At 37.0% G+C, this 7,339-nt stretch overlaps 1 long non-coding RNA gene across 1 annotated transcript; it reads right to left on the bottom strand.

Moving 5' to 3' along the window:
* Positions 1-507: 507 nt before the first annotated feature.
* LOC148159842 (uncharacterized) lies at positions 508-2,590 on the bottom strand. Its single transcript, XR_015762936.1, has 2 exons — positions 2,142-2,590; positions 508-1,185 (listed from the first exon to the last, which is right to left on the bottom strand). It is a non-coding gene; the product is annotated as an uncharacterized LOC148159842 (long non-coding RNA).
* Between the last annotated feature and the right edge of the window lie 4,749 nt (positions 2,591-7,339).

A 7,339-nucleotide genomic window follows, 5' to 3' on the forward strand; every position in this document is an offset into this window, starting at 1 on the left:
ATGTTGTCTGTGGAGCCCTCACATCAGTAATCCATAGATCCGAACAACAATATCCCTCAGTGCTGAGGCATCTTCTGCTGTTTTGATTGAGCAAAGTAGGAGGGTATACCGCTCCAAGATGGCCGCCGTATTTCCTGCGCCGGAGCGGTCCATGAGGCGTCTATGCTTATATTATGTCTATGCATAGACCAACGACATAGACCAACGACACATAGCAACGACACATATGACTTCTACTTATTTTTGATACAAATGGAACCCCATATATTCAAGCTACTTTTCTAAGTGACGAAAATAGTTAGACGTTGTCCCCACCGTCTGTGAAACTGCCTGGATGTTGAGTTAGCTGTGGTCATCGGATTTCTTATGATTTATGCAGCGCTATTATATTACTGACGATTAAACATCTTATGCCGCTGAGAGGAAACCACTGTGCCTGTCTCAGAGCGCCGCGTGCGAGTGAAAGGTGGGGAGGGGAGAGAAACAGAAACACGCATTTGGCAAGTCAAGTTATTGCTTGGATTTTAATTGGTGCGTTTTGCATCCACTGAAAACAACGATGTTAACAAATAAACTGGATAATGTGCTGTATGTTTAGTGATATTTTAACAGTTGCGGTCTCGACTGGTCTTGAAATAAAATGCCGAGTCCTCAGCGTCCGAGACCGAGACAAGACCAAGACCATCAATAAATGGTCTCGAGACCGGTATCGAGACCAAGACCGCTCTCGAGTACTACAACATTGGGGGCAGGTGCTCAAAAAAAAAAAGGGGGGGGCACATCTAACCGCATTCTAGGACAGAATATTCACACAGCTTTCAGAGTTTAATAAACAATGAAAAATTACAAAATTGTGACATATACAATCAAAGCTAAGGAAAATCTCTATATAGAGATTTTCGTTATTAGTAATTTCTTCCTGCAGGTCTATTTGGTCTATTTTGTTATAGGAAAGTATTGCAATATTCAAAACCGCAATTTAGCAAGATATGTAAATCAGAGCTGGACCACCAGACATATTTTGTCTTTACAGAATTACACTATTAAAAATATAAACAAGGGCACAATGCAACCTTTTAGTGTACTGTAATCTATAAAAAAAGAGCTGCCTATTTGCTACACTTGCAGTGGAGATGAAGATGGTCCATTCAGGAAAGCAGAGCTGCATCAAATTTTAATGTGGAACTGCAGAAAAAAGAAAAAAAAAGCAATTGTTAATGCATGTCACCATGAGAAAAGCCTACTGAGTTTTGCTTAAAAAACTTTTTTTTTTAATTAAAATCACACATTTTTGTCTCATAAAGTGAATTTGTTTTTTGTAAAACAAACTTATTTGCGCTTGTCATAAATCCTTTCTTGCTATTCTAAGTTTTTGTTTGTGATTCAAAGTTTTGCTTGTGATTCTCACATGACGTCATGGGCTGGACCCAAAATCACAACAAAAGATTTCTGAGTGCAAATAAAAGTTTATGTTTGGCAAAAAACTTTTTAAGTTCACGAGAAAAAAATGAGCCATTTAATTTAAAAAAAAGTTTTTTAAACTAAACTTTTTGTTTAAAAAACGGAATCATTACAATTCCAAAAGTTTTGATTACAATTTTATTTTACTTAACTGAGGTTAGTTTTTTATTTTTTCATTAAATAATTGGGGAAAAACTTTAACTTCATACTCTGCGAACCAGTCTGTACTTAAAGTCTGGATTGAGTTTTTTTCCCCTTCATTAATGACACACTTTTATTACATACATTATATCTATCATGGTAGTTCAGGGTGAGTTATTTTTAATTCTACATGAATATCCTTGTTGGACTTTTATTTAAGTGCTTTTCTCCTTCAAGATACATTTACCTAAAGCTAGAATAAATGCAATGTATATTATGCAGCAAAGGAAATTAGAAGACATATATCCATTATGGAGATGATAGATTTTGGATGGGCGATGTTTCCCTATTGTAATACTGAAGAATGACTGCTATCATTAACGATACAGGGGAAGAAGCTTTTCAGTTATCTAGCTTTGCTAGCAAAGTCGTTAGCCAGCAGCTAGCTAGAAGCACAACAACAGCCTGCATGATAAAAATACTGAATCGATAGATAAGAATACGGAAGTGGCCTGTCAGTGTCTGTTGTATTTCATTACCTCTCTGCTTAAACCGCTGAAGCAGAAACGATTTCCGTCGTCTGACAAGTAGTAAATCTACTGCACTTTATTCACCAAAAACGTTTTTTTTTTTTTTAAATTCACCAAAAACTGTTCTGTAATCTGGAACGTTCGCTACATTGAGCTCCAGTTAGCCGCCTCATCTCACTGTGTGAGAGGCAACTGCGTCATGCGTCACGGGCAAAAGGTCAAAGGTAACAAGGTGACCGGCTTATTATGTTGTACAAAAAAAACCCAACAAAAAAACAAAAAAAACAAATAATTTTAGTACATGTCATTATGTGTCAGAAGAGGGCTTAGGAAATAATAATACCAAAAAAAATAAAATAAAAAATTTGGACCAAAAGGGCACTTGGGGGCGAGGAGCAAAAGGGGCAAGCACCCCCCCCCCCCCCGCACATGCCTGAAGTTACTTCCTTGTAAGAACAATACGCATCTGTTAGCCTATTTTATTTTTTTACAAAACCAAAAACAAACAAAGAAAAAAGGTTACAATAAAGCTCCTTTTTGGCATTTATAAATGTAAACATGCTGTAAAGTGTGAAAAATACTATCATTTTCTAATGACTAACAATGATTTATAAATTCCAAAAGATAGCCTTATTGTAAAGCATGACACCATTTATTTATGATTAATAAATATTTATGAATGCCAAAAAGGAGCCTTACTGTGAAGTGTGCTGCATGCTATCATTTCTTATTGAAAATAAACATTTATAAATGTTAAAAGGAGAGTTATTGTGATGCATAAAACATTCCACAATTTATTTATAAACATTTGTAACAATAGTGTTACTATAGGAAGTCTATAGCACAAGCCCTTAAGCATTTCAAGAAGTATGAACATATCCAAAATTAAGTAAATATCTTCGTTATGTGGAAATCAAATACATAAGTAAACAATCTTTGAAAAATAGTGGTTTTCACATCTCTTCTTCAGCTCAAAACAAACAGAACTTAAGAACAAAACGCACTCAAACACATTTGCTGCTTCTAATTGGAAGCAAAGTACCAGTAACCTCCATACTTTCTATTCTGTTTTTCACTTTTTCATTGCCTTGAACTGCAGCCTCACATCACTCAGCCAAATCTACCACACTGTCTCTCCTCGGTGAACACTGGGAGCAAAAGCTCCCCAACTGATGAAGTGGACACAACAGTGTTTCTGTCAACCCTGTGCTTCTGAAAAGCTTTATCAAGGCCTCCATCTTTAGAAATGGTTTGAGGAGAGATTTGTAGGCACTACAGATAAAGAAGATGAATCTGCATTTTCAGAAGCATTCGCAGGACGTGGATAATTGAATTTTTTTCTCTTTAGGATACAAACAAGAAAATGGCTGGTTTTATTAACAAGATATTCTACACCTCTCAGGTTACAAAGAGTGACAAAGACATGCAGGTAGCTGCTGCTTCAAAATCCCCCTGAATTGAATTTACACAATTAATGACTTTATTTGCTTTTCTGCTTCTACAGATTAAGCACTGTAAACTTATTTCTGTAAATTAAGCATGTAATAAATAATAAATAAATACATGAGTTGAAAATTCAGCCAGAATAATAAAAAAAAGAAAACAAGACTACAGAAAATAAAACCAGATACTAGGTCATGGCATAATTTATAAACCAGTTAGTGGTAGTGATACAATAACTGTATATTTTCCCTTGCTCAGAAAAATCATGATAAATGAATGAGAATTAGTTCAAAATGGAGCATAAAAGCTTTAAAATTTAGGTAGTGAACTATGAAAAGCCACTTTATAAAAAAAACCATTGTTGCAAATATTGCTGAGTTGCAGATGTCGTAGCACTGATGTCACCCAATGCAGATGGAGGTCAGGAAGCAAATGCAGTGAGTTTACTTCTGTTGATCCAGTTTCAAAATGCCTGAAGTCTGAGTCCTGTACAGTTGTTCAAGATAGATGTTATTTTTGTTTTTCTGAAGGTAGTTGGTCACAAGGGAGTCACCAAACACTTCATGACAGATTCATGTTCATGACAGGTGTTATGTCATGTTTGTCTTAAGCCCACCCTTTCAAATAAAGTATTACCAAAAATACTTATTTTTGGAGGATCTGTTTCTAACCACTATTAGGTCCAGAGGACCCAAACCGTTTCACACCACATTCAGTCATTCACCCATTTACATGTTGGTAAAACTGGTATGCAGATTGAACAACAAAACTAACAATATCTTCTAAACTCATAAAGTGCTTTATGTGTGTGTATTCTCACTGTTTGGTGATGTTTTTATTGACCATTAGCCTTTGTTTGCCTCCCAGGAGAGCACGAGGTACGGCTGAAGTTCAAACTTTTTGTTTTTTACTCTTACTGATGTCCCTGATTTAAAATTTATAGCCATGCTTCCTGCGTTCTTTTATCAACCTATTTTCTGCTTACTGATTTAAAACACAGCAAGCTGCACTAAATGTGACCAGAGCTCTTTTGTTAAGCTGCAATTCTGGCTTTTCTATTTTGACCTCACATGGAGGTCAATAAATCTGTGGCATGTTCTCACCAGCTACATTCCAATTTTATGTTGCTCCAACTGAAAGACCAGTCAATACAACTTGAGTGGCTGAAACAAAGGGGTTTGTGCTATTTAACTCTGTTATATACAAAGATAAATAACAATACACACTTTCTTTCCCGTTTACATTTTGTACATCTGAAAGAGACGTTTTCCGGCATGGAAAGACTCGGATTCCTCCCTCCTGTGTCGCAGAATATTCCTTACCCTCATCCAGCCCCAGCTCCTTCATTGCATGATGCACACACAGAGTCCCAGCCAGCAGGAGCAGCACTGCATGTAAACACAGCTGCTGTAATTGCATGTTTTGTAGTTTCCCATTCACTCTTTAACAGCCTGCAACTTTTCAGCAATAAGGCAGTTCAAATTGCCTCTAAAAGCTCATAACTATTATGAACAAGACCCTTCAGAGCCATTGTAAGGCCAGAAGACTCACATTGGCCCCTCACTTCCCCATGGATCTGACATGAGTCTTGACAGCATTAAGACCCTCTGATTGGTTGTTTCTGATGGAGTGGTGTATTTCTGCAGTCTTAGTGTGGCAGCATGGAAGAAAGTGGATCTCATATTTTTCTGTTGTGAGGAGTGAGACACGCTGGCTTTGCCTGTGGGTTTTTCCTTACAAGGTGAGGTGAAAGTGTGTTGTAACACCGAGCTGCAGCAACAGCAGCAAACGGCGCTCTCAATGCAAATTGGCTACATTTAGAGTCTGTAGCTCAAGGCTGAAGAGAAAAAAATGTGATATTCTTCAGACGGGGTTTGGAGAAGCTGAAGGAGGTCATGATGACTGAGCTTCAGTTTTTTGGGGGGGGGATTCAAGATGATTCATAAGGACATGTAGAGAATGTGACACCAGCAGCAGAAAGAGGAGGAAGAGTTAGTCTGCATTTTAATCTCTGAACATGATCACCCTGCTGTGGAAACTAAACAGTACCCTCTGTTGGATGACACGGAGAATGCGTGTGTGGAGAAGGAGGTGTGTGTCCTCCAGCTGAAGCCAGTCAGGGTGTCTGACACAAAGACGTCCTGCTTCAGATGAGAAAAGTCACAAAACATGACAGTGAAGACATTTAACAGGATTTCAGTCCAAAATTTTATTCGCTTGGTTCTTTATCATCTTCTGAGGCCGATTGGTTGTTGATGTTGCTTGAGATAAGTAATTTAATTTTTGCAGCTTGAAATGTAAGAAAATCTCTAATTATCCTGAATTTGCTTCCTGCTGACTTTTTAAATGTATTTTTGAGTTTAGATGACAATCTGAAAGCTGCTCAATGTGTTGGACATTAATTTTCATGTTTAGAGAGGTGGTATTATGCGTTTTCCAGGCACACTTTGTGTTTTCTCACTTTATAGCAGAATAAAATACCTGTGGCTATGTTCACAGTTCACACTCCAGTCTGAAGTGACCCAAATCCAAATTTTTACCTTAATGTGACCTGAATCAGAATTTTTCATAAAAGTCTGAACAACACAGATTGGATTTTTCCTAATGTGACCCAGGTCACTTAGATATGTGGTTCTAAATCTGATATGTGCCAGATGTTTTCATATGTGACCCGAGTTTGTACAGCCAGGTCACTAACCCTAACCCTGCCTGAACATCATTCATACTCGACAAACATCACTATACTCCTTCCTGATATGTGCAAGCGGCAAGAAACAACCATGGTGGATGTTAATCAGGACTAAGTTGTGAATGTGCTGGCTCCACTTGGATAACAGCTTTAAAATCGTAAGATAGCTAAACGAAAAGCCATTTTTCTTTTTTGTAAAGGACAAAAATCTAACTGTGTTTTCCTATGAGAAACTTACTCCTGAGCTTCAGACATCAGCTTCTGGACTAATCAGTGGGGAATCAGCCATGGCTCTAGCAAATCTGCAGCTGCTTCAACACATTTCCAAGGCAGATGGCCTTGGAAATGTATGAAATCAGTTGTATGATGAGTTTAGTCATTGGTTGGCTGCGATTCTGAACTGTGAAGAATGTCATATTATTCTGGTTAATGTTTATGCTTACAATAATGTCTCTTAAAATAAACTTTTATTGTCTGACATATCTGATGCTACAGAGTACAAAACATTTAGAATACTAATTTTGTTTTGGTTGGAGGGGACGTCATTATGGCATCTGATGATTGGCTGTACAGACGTCCATCTAAAGCTACCAAAACCCCTCATAATAAAGTCCTGCTTGATTTTTGTGATCGATATCATTGATCGATATTTGGAGAACAATGTCAGGCAATTCTCATAGTGCTTAAAAATCTGGAATTTATCTATGGCTACTAACACCTGAGATTGATAATTATATTTCAGAGGCATTAATATCAAGTGCTCTATTCATCTTAAACTAAAATCAAAGACAAATAAAAACAAGACAAACATTTATCGGAATTTTAATGCTGATCTTTTTTAAAAAAAATGACTACTGTAATCTAATCAAAGATTTAATTTTAGAAATCAGATTTGACAGAATTTGGAAATTAGAATTAGAATTCCTTTTAATGTCATTGTGCACAAATAAAGCACAAAGAAATAAAAATATATAAATAAACTCTCAAAGAAACAGAACTGTGATGTTAAGAATAAATAAATAGCTAGATAGGAGCCGCTGCCTCCATGCTCTCTGGAGGCAGTGGGTAGCTCTCC

Source organism: Poecilia mexicana, unplaced genomic scaffold, assembly GCF_051168715.1.
Source record: "Poecilia mexicana isolate PSO_F unplaced genomic scaffold, ASM5116871v1 scaffold_5, whole genome shotgun sequence".
Lineage (NCBI taxonomy): Eukaryota > Metazoa > Chordata > Actinopteri > Cyprinodontiformes > Poeciliidae > Poecilia > Poecilia mexicana.